Genomic DNA, 17,702 nt, shown 5'->3' with positions numbered 1-17,702 from the left:
CATGTTGGCTGCGAAGGGTTTCGTCGGAATTGTTTGTTCTGCGTGACAGGGATAACTGGAGTTAAATTTCTCTATGAATTTTCTTTGTTTTCTTTAAGGATCGTGTCATTGGAGATACTTCCATTTAATTGAACGATGGCTGCAAGCCTACAACAAGCCCAGTGGTAATCTTCTTTGTTTTCTGGATCTCGATCTCTTGTAAAACTCACTTTTAGCAGTAGAGCGTCAGTGAAATGATTTCTAAAAAAGATATTATGGAACTTTTAGCCTGTAACTATCAAAGACAGGAACATCGAAGTAACTTAGCTTCACATATGTTGAACTATTATTATTCAACCTCATCTGCCGTGATTTTTAGGCTGTGGCCTGCAGTTGTTTGCTACAGTAGAAATCTATTTGATGTTTGTGGCCACAGCTGCAGCTACAAAAATATGCGGCGAGCACATCCGATGATGCACAAATCTTTTTGCGTATTCGAGAAAAACTAAACATAACCGAATTGAATCAATCAAACAAGCTGAATGAGAAAAAGAAGAAGCTCGATCGAAGGTAATATAAGGAGTAAGCACTTTCCCGGTCATTAGCCAAGAAAATCAAACATTTGACTCGATTAATATATATTGTTAATTCCTTTTAGCTAGCTATAGAGAAGTAGACTCAAAGATCAGATCGAGGCCCTGAAGCTGTCAACACCTACTCCTTAACAATCCGAAACCTGGTTTTCTTTAATTTGCTGAAAACACAATAGTCCGAATATAATTAAACACCATGAGTTGATTGAGAAAGAATAAATGACCGATATGTATGAAAGGACGTTAAAAGGACCTGTAGTGGAACCGAAAAGCCAGCAGGCAATAACAGTGTAGACTTGATAAACAGGCTGCGTTGTTCATTGCCAAACAAAAGATATCTTTAAAAGGGGACATGGACACATGGTAATTAAGTGCAAGTATGTGCTATACTACTACGTCGTCCCTAAAATGTCAACGGGTGATTGCGAAGATATACAAGAGACTAGAGCCAGACCGCGTGTTATATATCTGGAGGAAAGTGGCGCGCGCGGGACTAGGCTTGGTGCAAACAGGGGGTGCTTGATCGATCGTCCAGCCGTCCAGGGGTTTTAAACAAAGCAACGGAGAGCGAGAAATTGAGCAAGAGAACGTATGTAACTTCTAATCTAATACTCGAATTGGACCGCAACCTTCGCTGAGATATACTGTGAAAAACAGTCGAGGTCACGTTAGGCATTTTCCCCCTAAAAACGAAAGCGACACAATACCTAGTACTCCATAATTCCAAATTATAAGTCACTTTGACTTTTTTACATCCATTTTATTATGTATCTAGATATAACGTATGTCTAAATACATAGCAAAATATATGTACCAAAAAAGTCAAAGCATACTAGAAAATATGATGTGCATTGCAAGTAGAAAATATGATGTGCATTGCAAGTGGACGTAGAACTTTTGATGCTATATATCCTCCTCTGTACTAGTTCGTGTAGTGTTGTCATAGTTTTGCATCTCCAAAAGCTTAACTAACGCCGTGTTGGAGGAAGATACAATCTATCATGCGTCCACGCCTCAAGCTCTTGCTGTGTGTGGGCCTGCGTTTGTCAACAGCGAAAACAACAAGAGAGGGAGTGTAACGCCTCTGGTGTTACGAGCTTGCTTAGCATTGAGATTATGGTCGAAAAATAGATCTATAAATATAGTGAGTTAGCTACTTAAATATGCTAATGAAATCTTAACAAGAAAATAGGAAAAATAGTTTTAATTGTTTGGAGCGAGAAGAATTTTTTTATAAACAAATAAAATATAACTTGTATTTAGTACTTAAATAAAATTTGGAGCGTAAGTTTTGTAGATGGAAATGCAACATTAACGTTTGGGAAGCAAAGGTTGTTAATTAGCCCTTTTCGTGAATCGGCAAAAATCTGAAGTTGTGTTGAAAATACACTTTTTGACGATTTATAAAACGCAAAATAGTTAAATAATGCCCTGATGTTGAGGTTTTATTGTTTGGTATAAAGTGTGTGCTATGTCGTGAAATGGTGGTTGGTGAAATTTAGTAAATTTTTGACCAATTAAAAAATCCAACCAAAAGTGCCAAGGAGTGTTATTTCTAATTGGAACGCGCTGTGAATTCAATCTGGTATTCGTTAACGAACCAGCGTTCAACATCATTCACAACCGTTCATTTCACCTACCACGGTCTGCTATGTCCTTGTGACCTTCCCGACGTGGCTGCACACGCCGCGTTGCCCCTGCCGGCCACGCTATGTCAGGCCGCCCTGCCCCACACTGTGATTATGAAGTAGATGGCGAGCCGCTACTGTCTTGCCTCACTCTCTCATGCTATCTCTATTGCTCCGCGAGCGACCGCTCGGTTCTATTTTAGGGGGGTGGGTTTGGGGGGTAGGACTGCGCCATGGCCACCCAACTGTGACGAGCCAGTCGTAGCGTGTCCTGAGGTGCCTGGTCGCAGCATGGACAATGCCCAGGGCAAACCCTGGCCGGCTGCCGTTGCTGGGCGTCGCCGTCGCAGCGCCACGTTCTAGTCAGGCCGGTCGATTCCTGTCTGCTGGTGCTGCGGATTTGCTCCATCGCCAGCAACCGCGCCCGACCCCCGCGTTGCCCCGCAGTGCCTGTTGTGGGCGGCCCGCTGCCACCGTCCATCTCTTCTTCGCGGCACCATCGCCGTCACCTCTGTGGACGCATGCGTGGGGAGCGGCTGCACTCTACCCGTCGCGGAGACCCTGGCCACGCGCCGCGCTGTGAGTTCCGCGTGGACCTCGCGCGTCTCTCTGATTGGCCCTCACCGGCCATTGCGCCCCGCCTGCACCTTGCCGCAGTGGTGGCGCAGGTGCTGGAGGGTGCACCTGGCAGCGGGCTAGCCATGATGCCACCTCCCCACCGCCGTCAGTGACAACCGCCGCCCCCACCATCATCCATGTCGGGCTGCCCCTGCTGCTGATGCCCGCCGTGGGGCTCCGCCTCCATGTGCCACCCCAGGCCGTGTTTTGGCCCCCACTAGCGTGGGCAAGCGCGGCCGTGCTCCGTGCATCGCCTGTGTCACCGCCGTGGCCGCCCTGGCCGGAGACCCGCTGGCGACGGTTCCCCCCCACCGCGTACTCTGCTCTGGAGGAGGTGAGAGGAGAGTGGCAGTGTAAATAAAAGCTTTTTCGGGGGGCTAGGTGTGAAAACTGTGACTCATATGAATAGTAGCATATAGTGTTGTTTATCTCGAGTTAGTTTAAGATAAATTAAAAGCATCTAGGCCTCTAGTTGGGTTTCGATGATTAATGACAATACGTGATTACTATGACTAACATGTGTTTTGCAGAGGCAATTCAGTTAGGTCATGGTAATGGAGATCGATTGGGCTATCATGGTAGTCGTGCCCCTACGATGGAAATTGTTTCGGTTTTCAAAGGATGGACGACAAGGTTAAGGATGGACTAGTTCTAAGTGTCCATTGAAGTTGAAGAGGCACTTAGAGTAGTTTAGGACTTTGTTTTTTCTTTGGCCGTACTATTAATAGGGTATGGATGAGTAGCTTGACCTAGGTGAGTCTAGTGGGTTAGGTGTGGTACACACTTGCTAAATCTAGCACTAGGTAGCTTCTAAAAAGCCCTTATATCCATTGGAGCAAACTTCATTCACATATGATCGAGAGTTGGAAGTAAATGGAGGGTCAAATACTAACCGGACACTGGTTTCGGTGTGACTGGACGCTGGCGCAGAGTCCAGTCAGTTCATTTGATCAAGGTGAAATCATCTAGTGCGACCGGACGCTGAGAGGTGAAGTGACCGGACGCTGAGTCCCAATGTCCGATCGACTCCAGTAAGGTTCTAGAGAGGAAAAATCGTGACCGAACGTGTCCGATCAGTATTGACTGGACGCTGTCCAGCGTCCGGTCATAACTTAATCACTGGAGTTCAGGGAGAACTGACCGGAGCATCGGTCACCCCGCAGAGGCACATAATGGTTCGTTTTTCAACCAAGGTTATAAATACTTCCTCCATTCATGTGAGGGGTACTTTTGCTCATTCCAACAACTGAGAAACACCTTTGAGAGTGCCAAGAAGAGCAAGGTCCTAGTGAGGTGATTGAGATTTGAGAATCCCAAAGAGAGCCCTCATTAGTGAAAGCAAGAGTAGCAAAGTGTGCATCCACCCTTCTCATTAGGCTTGTCGTGGTCAAGTGAGAGTTCATGCTTGTTACTCTTGGTGATCGCCATCACCTAGATGGCTTGGTGGTGATTAGGAGCTTGGTGATCATCCGACAGAGCTTGTGGATGACCCAACTCAAGTTGTGAGCGGTTGTAGGTGATTCACCGCGACGGAGTGTCAAAGAATTAACCCGTAGAGAGCACTTGATCCTTGCGCGGATCAAGAGGGAGCTACACCCTTGCGCAGGTTCTCCAATGAGGACTAGTGAGGAGTGGCGACTCTCCAATACCTTGGCAAAACATCGTCGTGTTCCTCCTTCTCTCTTTACTTTGAGCATTTATATTGAGCAATTCAATTCTTGTCATTTACATTCATAGAATTGCCATGCTAGAGTAGGATTGGAACATAGGTTGCTAAACTTTTATGTGATAGAACCAATAGAAACACTTTCTAGGCACAAGGGGTTAATTGGGCTGACCGTAGGACTTAATTATTGTAAAGAAAATTAGAATTAGCCCAATTCATCCTCCTTCTTGGGCATCTTGATCCTTTCAATTGGTATCGGAGCCTCGTGCTCATGTTTTGAGACTTAACCGTTTAGAGAAAGATGTCTCATGGGGATGGTCCTCCTCCTATCTTTGAGGGGGATGATTTTTCATATTGGAAAATCCGCATGGAGGCGTATTTAGAAGCTCTAGATATTGGAATACTTAGAGCCGCCTCACAAGGCTTCCTAAAACCTCGGGATGCTACACACCTACAAGGCGATGAGGTGAATTACGAAAAATGGAATGCAAAGGCTCGAAACACCATCTTTAGTGGCCTTTGCAAAGATGTGTTCAACCGGGTGAGGAACCATAAACACGCCCATGCACTATGGTCGGACGTTTGTGTGCTCTATGAGGGAACAAAAAGTGAGCATGAGGAACACTATCATCTTGTCATGAAAAAGCTTAACTCTTTTGAGATGCTTCCTAAAGAATGTGCTAATGAAATATACTCACGCTTGAATGTTCTTGTAGAGGAAGTTAATGGGCTTGGACTCACTCAAATGTAACCATCCGATGTTGTAAGAAAGATCTTGAGTGTCCTCCCCATTAATAAATATGGGAATATTGTGACCGTGCTTCATCAAGGTAATCTTTCCACCACTACACCGACATAAATATTAGGAAAGATCAATACTCATGAGATGTACATGCACATCACACCTTAAGATGGCTCATCCTCTAACAAGAAGAAAGACAAAGACTTGACATTCAAGGCTAGCCAAGAGAAGGGCAAAGGAAGACTTAAGTATGAGAGCTCAAGTGATGATGAAGTTGATGATGCAAGCCTTGCTCTTATGGTGAAAAGAATCGTCAAGATGCTAAAGAAGCTCAACAAGAGTGGCATCAAGTTCGATGGCAAGAAGAAGTTTTTCACAAGCTCTAGAAGGAAGCCAATCTTAGAGATGGATTGTTACAATTGTGGAGAACTTGGTCATCTAGCACATCAATGCACAAATCCCAAGAAAGACAAGTACAAGGGCAAGAAAGATGACTCAAGCAATGAAGAAGAAGATGAGAAGAAGAAAAACAAGCCATACAAGAAGAGAGATGGCAAGAAGAAAAACTTTCACAAGAAGAAGAAAAGTGGAAAGGCATATATCGTCGGTGATTGGCTCACGGACATTGATTCATCAAGTTGCTCATCCGATGATGATAGTGATAATGAGAAGGTGGCCGCCATTGTGATTGACTCCTCATCATCTTCACCAATACCACCGCTATCATCCTCTACACACCTATGCCTTATGGTCAAGGGTGAACGAAAGGTATCAAATGATGATGAGTAGTAGTGATGATCATGCTAACAATGATGATTGTGACAGTGATAGCGATGATGATGAATTTGAATCACCTTCATATGATGAACTTGTCAAATTGCTAAACAAATATACTAAAATCATTAGAAAGACTAGAGCTAAGAATGACAAGCTAGAAGCTAAGAATGATTCTCTTTTAGCTAAATGTGATGTAGCCGAAAATGCTAGTGTTGAGCTTAGAGAAGCAAATGATGCTATATCATCCAAACTCAAGGAGCTCAACTCTTCTAAGAAAGAGCTTAAAGATAAACATGATAAACTTGAGAAAATACACAATGAGCTCATCACTAGCCACAACAAGCTAAATGAAGAATATACTACTCTTCAGATTAATCATAATAATCTTGTCATTGCTCAAGAATTTCTATCTAATGAGCCACATGATGCTACTAACAATGTTGTTAAGATTGATATAGCTACATCATATGATGATTTGATCATTGAGAGCATTGAGCAAAGTTCTAGTAGCAAGAGCAAGCAAGTGTTTGAGGCCGATGATTATGATGAGTTTGTCAAGCTCAAGAATAACAATGAAAAGCTCAAGAAAGATCTTGAAGAGATAAAAAGCCACAACACTATTGTGCTAGAAACTCTTGATCATGATAGTGATTTGACTCTTGAGAATGAGAAGCTCAAAGAAGAGAATAAGAAGCTCAAGGAAGAGAAAAATAATGATGCTCTCAAGGAAGAGAACAAGAAGCTCAAGTTGGAGAAAGAGCATCTCAAGATTGGATTGAGCAAGTTCACAAAAAGCAAGAGACGTTTGCACGCATATCAGGATACTGTGAGCAAAATGATATTCATTCTCCATATGTAACAGTGTATGAGTCCATCCTATTTTCTGCATGGCTACGCCTTCCTTCAGATGTCAACTTAGAAACAAGAAAGGTTAGTAACAAATACAAGCAAATAATGAGATCTTTGATTTTCTCTCCTTAAATGATTGTAGATCTTATCTGCTAAACTTCATGATAACAGATGTTCATTGAGGAGGTCATGGATCTTGTAGAGCTCACATCACAGAGGGGTGCACTTGTTGGGCTTCCTGGAGTGAGTGGCCTGTCAACTGAGCAACGCAAGAGGCTAACTATTGCTGTGGAGCTTGTTGCCAACCCTTCGATCGTTTTCATGGATGAGCCAACCTCTGGTCTTGATGCTCGTGCAGCTGCAATTGTGATGAGGACTGTAAGGAACACTGTCAATACTGGAAGGACTGTCGTTTGCACCATTCACTAGCCAAGCATTGACATATTTGAAGCGTTTGATGAGGTGTCTGATTCTTCTTGTTCTTGTGTGTGTAAGAGCGGGTGATATTGTTAGACAAGATCATATATTGACTGTTTGTTTATGTCTGAATTACAGCTTTTCTTAATGAAGAGAGGTGGAGAAGAGATATATGTTGGTCCAGTGGGCCAGAATTCATCAAAATTGATCGAGTACTTTGAGGTGAGAAGAGAAGTAAATGAACGGTTATCACTGCATGTTTTTACCCCAATTGCCTGCTAAACCAAATGAGAAATCCTATTATTTGCTCAGGGAATTGAAGGTATTAGCAAGATAAAGGATGGATATAACCCAGCCACGTGGATGTTGGAAGTGACCTCTAGTTCTCAGGAAGAGATCCTTGGGGTTGATTTTTGTGAAATCTACAGGCAATCAGAATTATACCAGTAAGCCTCCTGGCATGCAGTGCAGAACCAAAGCCGAGGATAGGTGTCTTTGAACGATTAATCTAACTGATTTTCATTTTCATTATTTCAGAAGGAACAAGGCACTCATAGAGGAGCTGAGCACACCACCTCCTGGCTCTAGTGATCTCAATTTCCCTACACAGTACTCCAGATCGTTCTTTACTCAGTGCCTAGCTTGCTTCTGGAAGCAGAAAAAGTCATATTGGAGGAACCCATCCTACACAGCAGTGAGGTTACTGTTCACCATCGTCATTGCGCTCATGTTTGGAACCATGTTCTGGGACCTTGGACGAAAAACGTATATCATCTAACTTTTATTCTGTATGCAGATCTGTAAGGCAATAATAGCTACACCGTGAAGTATATTTTCTAACGCCTTACTCGTGTCTCCGGTGCAGTAAAAAACAACAGGATCTGTTAAATGCCATGGGATCCATGTACGCCGCAGATATATACATTGGAGTGCAGAAGTCTGGTTCTGTTCAACCAGTGGTGGTGGTGGAGCGAACAGTCTTCTACCGAGAACGAGCAGCGGGCATGTACTCAGCTTTCCCTTATGCATTTGGACAGGTAATTTGTGTTACTCTCTTCACCATTGTAGTTACAAGCTTGTGGATGTGAAGGATGAAATCTGAATTCTTTTGGCCCAAGAACCTAACGATTTTGCTTTGTTCTTTTGCAGGTCGCGATTGAATTTCCTTATATTTTTGTCCAGACTTTTCTATATGGAGTGTTAGTCTATTCAATGATTGGATTTGAGTGGACTGTTGCCAAGTTCCTCTGGAACCTGTTCTTCATGTACTTCACACTGCTTTACTTCACGTTCTATGGGATGATGGCCGTCGGCTTGACTCCGAACGAAAGCATAGCAGCCATCATCTCATCGGCATTCTACAACATCTGGAACCTCTTCTCAGGATATCTAATCCCCCGACCTGTAAGTAACTCTCCTCTTGGTTTTGCATTTTGCATTTTCCATTCCTTATTGCGTTCAGACCTCAACACTTCACAGATTTCTTATTTACTCATGATGCACTCAATTTTTTCCTTCAGAAACTACCTGTCTGGTGGAGGTGGTACAGCTGGGTCTTCCCAGTCGCATGGACGCTCTACAGATTGGTTGCCTCCCAGTTCGGCGACATCACGCATACACTCGAGGACTCAGTGACAGGCCAGACCGTGGCGCAATTTATCGCGGATTACTTTGGCTTCCATCACGACTTCCTGTGGCTTGTCGCAGTGGTGCACGTTGGGCTGACCGTGTTCTTCGCGTTCCTGTTCAGTTTTGCCATCATGAAGTTCAACTTCCAGAAGAGATGAGGACAGGAGGCCCACGCCATTAGTAATTTTTGCATTTGTTTATTGGCAGTGGGTGGACAGCATGCCTGCTGTGCGTGTAGCGTAGCATCTACTGCCCATCGACTAGACTATGTAGATATCATGTAAATGGCATACAGAGTTTATTTTGTATTTCAAGCGTATAGAGACACTAGAAGTTGTATAGGCAACAAACAAAAGCCTTGCCTTGTAAAGAGTTGAGCATCCTGCTGCCCTGACCAGCTGTAGCTTGATACCTGTCAAGAGGCAGAGCGCTTCTCAGAGAATGTAAACCGTATACTGTTTTCTGGCGAATCAAACAGGCTCAACCCAGTACAGGTTACAATGATGAGACGATCACAGATTGATCGTCATTGAAGGAGGGAATTTTGAATTTTTGCGCAAGGCTCACATTGCCGAATCAAAAATATGGCACCACTGATCTTAGCTGACGTTTGCCTGGCGGCAGTCTGAATCTCCAAACTTCTGCTTCTGCTTGCAAGTTGCAAGCCAGCAGTACTTGTCGTTTGGTTAAAGCTTCGTGTCGGAAGATTATACCATTGCGCCGCTTCCACAGTTGCCAACAACACAGATTAATAAACATCCCAAATTGCTCTTGCGGGATATGATCAGGTCTTTCTGTTGTATGGAGCTCCTTGATAGGCCTTCGGGATGCCCAATTGCTTCCCAAAAAGAGACCGCAAAGGGCACCCCTGGATAACGTGCTCTGTGGATTCATCAGCTTCCTCACAGATTTCACAGGTTGCTGAGTCAACAATGTGCTGAGGAGAAGATTGGCCCGGCACTGAATTCGACCATGCACCAACAGCCAGAGAGAATTTTGCCTTCGGCGGCGCAGCACTCTTCCAGATGAAATTCGAGCTTGGGTCCCGATCACCTGTCCGTGATTTTAGAAGTTTATATATTCCAGCAGTGTCGAACTTTCCATTTCCTAGGCAGAAAGGAGACAAGCGCTCGTCGTCCCCATTGACAAGATTGGTGGCTTCTAAAGGCGGTTGACAAAAGCATTCTGGAGCAGGGAAGATACTGCTTGTTTGACGGTAGCCTCACGATTTCTGCAGTGCCTGAAAAGAATGGGGTAATGGTCGGCTAAAGCTTCATTTCCATGCCACACATCAAACCAAAACGATGTGCTGTCACCGCTGTCAATGGCGACCGATGTGATCGCCTGATAAAGAGGTAGCAGCGTTGTTTGACATAGAGGAAAGAGAAGCCCATTGTTTGACCCACTTGGCCCAAGCAGAAGCTTCAGCTGAATGCAGGCGATGAATGAGTTTGAGAAGTAGGCAAATATTTTTCGTTGCCAGATCTTTAGTTCCTAATCCTCCGAGGTCTGTGGTTGTGCAGACTTGTTGCCATGCCACCAAGCATCTGGAGGCTGATGCATTCTGAGAGCCGGACCACATAAATTTTCTTCTCCGTTTGTCTACCTGCTTGACAACTCCTGGCGGAAGAGGAAGAGTACACATCAAGTAGTTGAGCTGGCTGTCCAAAACCGAGTTTACCAACACCACCCTGCCCATGGTGTTCAGCAAGGATGCTTGCCAAGAAGCCAAGTAACGATCGGCCTTTGGCAATGTGGGGATCAAACGCCTGCCACTGAAATTGTAGATGTCTTGAGAATGTCCGATTGGTACCTCATGCCTCTATGGAGTTTTACAGTACGGCGAGCTCTGCAGCCTGTTGATGCATGCTCGTGTAGTGCAACTGCATTTGCAGCAACCGTTCGACGCGGGTAGCTTGCAACGAAGAGACACCTCGTTTTTGTGCTTCCACCAAAGTCCAAGATGGCCTTTTTCAAAACAAAAAAAAGCCAAGATGGCATTGAGCAGAGCACTGGCGGTCGACGCTGACGGAGGAGAGGAGAGGCCCGAGTTGTCTGTCACCTGAATGCCAGAAGAGCGGGTTCCTCCTTGCCTGTCCTGTCGAGCTCGAGCATCTGCTTTTTTCCTCCACTCCATGTGATCTAAGCGCACTGATCGTTGAGCGCTGGTATCCTCCTGGAGGCCGTTCGCTTCCGCAGAGGACCGGCGGCCCGCCCATCGCCTGTGAGGATTCGGCGCCGTGTCCTTCACCTACGAAGAATGCCGCCCCAGCAACGCTCCCACGCGCAATTTTTTGGCCCCTACTTATTTTGCCGTAGAAAAGGAGAAAGCCCGTAAATAGATTAGGACCTGTTTGAGTGCCCTGAATTAAAACCAATATCTAAAAAGTGATTCCTATTTTACTATTAGATTACTGAATCCTTGGGACCTAGATTCTACATTTTTTAGTGTTATTAGAGCATCTCCAAGAGTCTTTCTAAATTTACTATCTAAATTATTATTTGGAGAGACGTTTTCCATAAAAATTGCCTTTTATATTTCCACAATCTCCAACCAACATCAAATACTGTAATTATAGGGAGGATTCAAGTATCTCCACGTAAGATGTATTATTATAGTAAAATAAAAAGAGGAAATTTCAATTTCTACAAATCACAAACATCAAAGCAAACTCATTGTAAGTTGTAACTATAACTATATATATTACAGTAAAAAAAGAGAGCAAATTTCAGTTTCTACAAACTCCCCAAGATTAAAGTAAACTTGATGTAAGTTGGAATTGAAGATTTTTTGTTATTTTCCTCTCTTTTTTAGAAAAATATAGACACATGCGTGACGCACATGCATGTCCACTATTTACACATATACTCAAACCTGTGTACAGGATGGTACAGAGATACCGCGCGAGCTTATTCGTGAATTTATTGGCGCACGAAAGAAAAGGATATCGGAGATTTCTTTCTGCTGATACAAACATTATTTTAGCCGCATCACGGAAATGTCTATACATTAGGCTTGTGAGCCTGCGAGCCGTGCTCTCCGTGACTATGTTTATTTCACGAACTTTGTTTTTGGATTAAATGTCACTTTAACGTCGGTATTTATTTCACAGTATTGTTATCTTATCGTGCGATACGTTATTTTTAGGACAAAAGTTTAGCTGTCCCGTAGCAACGCAGGGCCACACGCTACCTAGTCTTGTATAAGACTCCACAATGCAATTTTTTGGTGGAGATAGATAGAGGCAAAAAAATATTGATTTATTGCTTAACTTTTGAAAAAAATGGTAACGATTCGATTTTTTGTTATTATATTGCAGGTAGGTTGAGCACCTACTATAACAATTAAAGAGGATAACTTGCATGAAACTAACACAACAGTAGTTTGGCGGTGAAATTTATCTATATCTCTTATAAATCAAATCTCAATATCTTTCAATCTCCACATACAGGACACCATATGGCATACTCCACAGGTGCCACATCATCCCCCTTAATAACTGCCTACATCATTTTCCACTGAATGCAATTACTATTTTTAGTCTATCAACATACAAGATATTCACATTGTACTATTTGTTTTCCTACCACATTCTCCTATAATTTAATTTAATATTCTACAAATATTTTATTTCAAAGTCCTACAGCAATGCGTGGGGTATTCTTCTAGTTAGTGAAAACTAAAGTTATGAAATTTAATTTCCTCTATTTTACATTAGAATTTAATTTCCTCCTCAACTTACGGGAGAGAAGAGAGAAAAGAACGAAACAAAAAGAGACGAAACCATAAAAAAATAAAAAAAGAGACAAAACCGTAACAACAGAAAAAAAGAACAATAGATAAGAGAATGGCTTGAAAATAAATAAAAACAGATGAAGAAGAAACTCATTCTTCGGGATCGGACTCTTCTCCTCTCCTTATTCGGTCACGACTTCTAGTCAGATATGAGGAATGTTTTTCCTTGGCTACGAATCTGAGGATACAGGACGCACATGAGTTTTTAGGCCGTGTGAAAACAGAATTAAAAAAAGAACACGGTAGAAAAGAACCAACGGGAATTTGATGATGCAGGACGCGATAGGAGTTTTTGGGCTGTGTGTAAACCGGAAACGGAAAAAAAAAACAAAACACGGCAGAAAGGAAAGATAGATTATAACAGATACTAGTAAAGATGTCCGTGTGTTGCAACGAGAGAAAAAAAAACAATAATATCTCTATGGCCAATAGATTTGATTCAACTCAATGATCATCTCACCTTTCTCCGTACCTCACCTTCCCACGTTGATTACTACAGCTCAAATCCAGAGTACGTGTTTCTCTCCCACGCAACTACGTGTTCACAATAATGTTAATTTGGTGTAATAATAGTTATACTCTTTTCTAGAAATATATGGTCAAAACTAAAATATTTTTTTAATTAATAATTCTAAAAGTTGTGATTTCATTTGCAGCAGAGTGAGTATAATAAGAAAGATCTTCTAAACAATAGTAGTAGTTACATGCACATTATTTTTCACTACTATTGCAGTATCTATTTAGGTAATAGTATATCACGCACTCATAAATATGTTACTATGTATATTGTGTTTCCGTTGCAACGCACACATTTACCTAGTGATAGAAAAAAAATACACGTGTGTGTTCTAGAAAAAGATATAGCAAACTTATAACCTATTAATCTATTAACTAAGCAGTGGGATCATAATTTTTCTTAAATATGTGACTCAACTCTAATATATTGCAAAAAGTAAGTATGTCACAAAGTTAATATTTGAGAAAGATTCTTGGAACATGAATCTTATCGTCATGCTATGCAAGAATTACAAAAAGGACTGTGACACAGCTTACTTGAAGACATTTTAGTTTGGACGTCTCAAGCAAAGTTCTTATAGTCACGATGTCATTTAAATTATTGCAGCTAAAAATATTCTTTTACGGTCTCGAGCTTCTTGTCATTGAACTATGTGAATTTGAATTTTGAGAAACCATGAACTAAAGACGATATGTAATTATTAGGAAAAGAAATATATGTCAATTAAGGGTGTTTTCCGGACATCGACATGCAACACACCCGATTCCCAGCCCAACAGCAAAAGGCCCGACGTGTGGGCTACATTTTTACATATAGAATCCTTGAGTTTCTCAAATTCAGTTTAGACCATCCCACCTTTTCTTTCTTTCTGCACTTATCTACCTGGAACCCTTCCTTATTTTCTATTCTTTTTCTCATCCTTTCCCCAAAACCACCAAACAGAGGCGCCCAATATTCCAGCCGAACCTGCCAGCGGCAGCCTGATCGGCGGTGAGGAAATAGGCAGAAATTTTGCGGAGAGAGGCCCGGTCCTAGGTCTAGGACCATCGCCTTGCTCGCCCGCCTCCTGTGCCAGGGCAAGACCAGGATGGAAACCAAAACACAGACGCAAACCAAGGTAAAACGTGAACTGCACAAACACGTAGGCAGAAAAAATAGTGGCAGTAATTTTGTCTCTTATTATTAGGGATAGATATATGTAGAACATAGATTTATTTGAATTAGGATTCCTATTCAGGTGTAAGGATCGGAGCGTTAATATTAGGTATAGATAGATATAGATATTAGATAGAGATTATGATTCCTATTCAGCTTATTGGTTATCGCAGAGTTCTATTTGGATTTAGATTCGTAGCTATCTCGAACATATCATATAAATTAGGAGGGCTATACACAACATAGAGTTAGTTAATTAGGAGGAGGTGGATGAAAAAAAATGGATGGACGAAAAAAATAAACTAAAATTTAGTCTCTTTATTATTAGATATAGATATAGAATATAGATATAGATTATAATATGTTTTTAAAAAAAGGAATAAAATACAAAAATTTCACTGTCCCGTCTCGTCCCAACGCGTCACGGCAACGTATCAGGTGCAAACCAATAACCTGTGCAAACTTGAAAACTACCCATCAGAACCACTAGATATGATCCAATGATGGATGTGTGAGATGAGATTTTTTACGGTTAGCCCCCTACCCGCCGACTTTTTTTTTGCGCTTAAGTCCCTCACCTTATCCATTGGATCAGTATCTAGTAATCCTGATTAGTAGTTTCTAAGTTTATACAGGTTGATTGGTTTGCACCTGATATTTAACCCACACCCACCTGACTTCCTGGAGCGCTCTCCCACCGTAGCTGAGCAGCGCACGCACGCACCCAAAAAAAAACACACCGAAATCTCATTGGTAACCCGGTGGCAGCTCGGCGTGTGGTGCGGGGTGCGGATTGGTAGGGGAGCAGGAGGCGGCGGCAGCAGCAGGGGAATGGAGGAGGGATAGCGTGGACGCGGCGGGGACATTCAGAAGGGGCGAGTATGCGACTAGGGGATAGCGGCTCCATGTGGCGGCGTGTGGTGACGACGATTCTCAAGCTCCATGGGAGGAGGCGCTCCACTGGGCCACGCTGGAGAAGCTGCCCACCTACGACCGCGTCCGCCGCGCCAATCGTCCCGCTCGACTGGGGCCGATGGCGCCGAGGCGGCTGGCGGGAAGGGGCTCGTGGACGTCGACGTGCTCAGCCTCGGCCCGCGCGAGAGGCGGGCGCTGTGGAGCGCCTCGTCTGCGTCGCCGCGACGAGGACAACGAGCGGTTTTCCTGCTCAAGCTCAAGGACCGCGTCGACAGGTACCTACTCGCCGCTCCGCGACGAGATGCGCGCGGTTGCACTCGAATTCCTATCGCCGCGAGGGTGTTTGACGATTTCCGCGCGCGCGCTGTTTGATTGCTGCAGGGTCGGGATCGACATGCCCACGATCGAGGTGGGGTTCCAGAACCTTGAGGCGGAGGCTGAGGTGCGCGTCGGCAGCAACGGCCTCCACACCGAAGCGGCGAACGCGCTGCACATACTGCCCAGTAGGAAGCGGATGATCAGCCTCTTCGTTTCGGCTCAAACCATAGTAGATTATATATTACCGCTGGCTAGTCTGGTGCAATAGAAAATATTATTCTGACTTATAATCCATGATCGTTACGACTAAGCGAACAGGTTGAGAGAAAATACTATTCTGACTTATAATGCATGTACTACCCATCCTCCACGACCTCAGCGGAATCATCAGCCTCGCAGGTGGTTGAGTAAAACAATCGCTCTTTTATTGTTTTTTTTTTGTCCTCAAGAGAGTCAAACTATTTTTCATCTACAGAGTCGATGAGTTGTTTTTTTTTTTACAACTAGAGTAATTTTTATATGAGTTATATATTCCTGTTGGTTTGGCTTGTGTTGGTGACTCGATTAGTAATCTTCCTAAGGCTTGTTTAGGTGCATGTGTATCCACATCATCCATATATGTTGGAATGAAATGGAATGTAATTTAGTTTAATTTCACTCAATTCCACTTCAACACATGTGGATTGAGACGAATACATTCGCATGTAGGCCTTGTTGAGATGTATGTGTATCCACTTCAATCCACACGTGTTGTAGTGGAATGGAATATAATTTAGTTCAATTCCACCCCAATCTATTTCAACACCTGTGAATTGAGATGAATATATGCGCATAAAAAGCCTAGAGAGAGAGTTACTAATAGTCTGGGACTACAAGGATTCCATTTCTTGGCTTCTTCCACCAGTCAACCTTACGTTCTTTACGTTTATATACGCAGGATGACACTTCTGTTAGGCCCGCCTGGATCAGGCAAGATCACTTTGTTGCCCGCCTTGGCTGGAAGGCTTGACAAAGACCTCAAGGCAGTACAAAATATATCCTTATACTTGTTTGCAATAATCGCACCTTGTAAATTCTTTAAAAAAAATTACACCTCGCAAAAACCAGTCTGCATTATCTCGTTCATTGCGTTTTGTGACATCTATTTTAGTTTGTTGTGAACTTCTGCACAAAACTGGGCATTCAAGAAACAGGGCATCTTTCATAGGCAACTGCTGCATGCATTGTACGAACTACTCTATCTAATAAATGTCCAGTGCCTAATGTTATAGCGAAACACCGTGCAGTTTTCAGGCAAAGTGACCTACAATGGTCACGAGATGACAGTTTATTCCAGAGGCCAGTCGCGTACATAAGCCAGTCGCGTACATAAGCCAGCATGACCTCCACATAGGAGAGATGACTGTGAGGGAGACGCTTGCATTCTCTGCACGCTGCCACCTGCCAGGGTGTCGGCTCCCGTCTTGGTACAGTTGCGAGCAATTAGTCACGCGATACATGCATATGCATTTGTTCTGCTTGCCTACCCCATGTAGGATTTACACTATTCATTGATATGATTATCGGGTCTTGCTTCTTTCCTCTATGTTATTAGATATGCTGACTGAGCTGTCAAGGCGAGAGAAGGCGGCCAATATCAAGCCTGATGCTGATATTGATGCATTCATGAAGGCATGCGTTCCTGACTAAATATATCTAGTAGATTTTATCATAGATTGTTTCCATGAATACTTTGCCAACCATAATCAAAACTGACTATAGCTTTCATGTTCAATTTAATTAGGCGTGTGTAATGGGTGGGCAAGATGCCAATGTGGTCACTGACTATATTCTGAAGGTACATTGCAACTTTTAGCCTCAAATATGAGCAATTTCGGATGATTTAGTCATCTATGTCCTTAACAATGTACACTTCACTTCCTGCAGATATTTGGACTAGAGATATGCGCAGACACAATGGTACGGGATGAGATGCCTCAGGGGCATATCTGGTGGACAACGGAAGCGTGTTACAACCGGTAAAACTGTCTTTCATAACCATATTAGGTCAACAACATTGGTGTTGCTGGTTCGTAACTACGGTGAGCATCGTGGTTGTTCATC

General features: G+C 43.2%; 1 long non-coding RNA gene and 1 pseudogene across 1 annotated transcript; both read left to right on the top strand.

The window, feature by feature from the left end:
• The first annotated feature begins 7,041 nt into the window (after nucleotides 1-7,041).
• Nucleotides 7,042-9,056, top strand: LOC136452374 (ABC transporter G family member 37-like; annotated as a pseudogene).
• Nucleotides 9,057-16,977: 7,921 nt separating this feature from the next.
• On the top strand, nucleotides 16,978-17,439 carry LOC136454126 (uncharacterized). Its single transcript, XR_010759120.1, has 3 exons — nucleotides 16,978-17,065; nucleotides 17,194-17,270; nucleotides 17,383-17,439. It is a non-coding gene; the product is annotated as an uncharacterized lncRNA (long non-coding RNA).
• Nucleotides 17,440-17,702: the final 263 nt, after the last annotated feature.

Source organism: Miscanthus floridulus, chromosome 5 (assembly GCF_019320115.1).
Source record: "Miscanthus floridulus cultivar M001 chromosome 5, ASM1932011v1, whole genome shotgun sequence".
NCBI classification, from domain to species: Eukaryota; Viridiplantae; Streptophyta; class Magnoliopsida; order Poales; family Poaceae; genus Miscanthus; species Miscanthus floridulus.
Note: the sequence above shows the minus strand (reverse complement) of the source record. Positions and strands in the feature narration are given on the sequence as shown.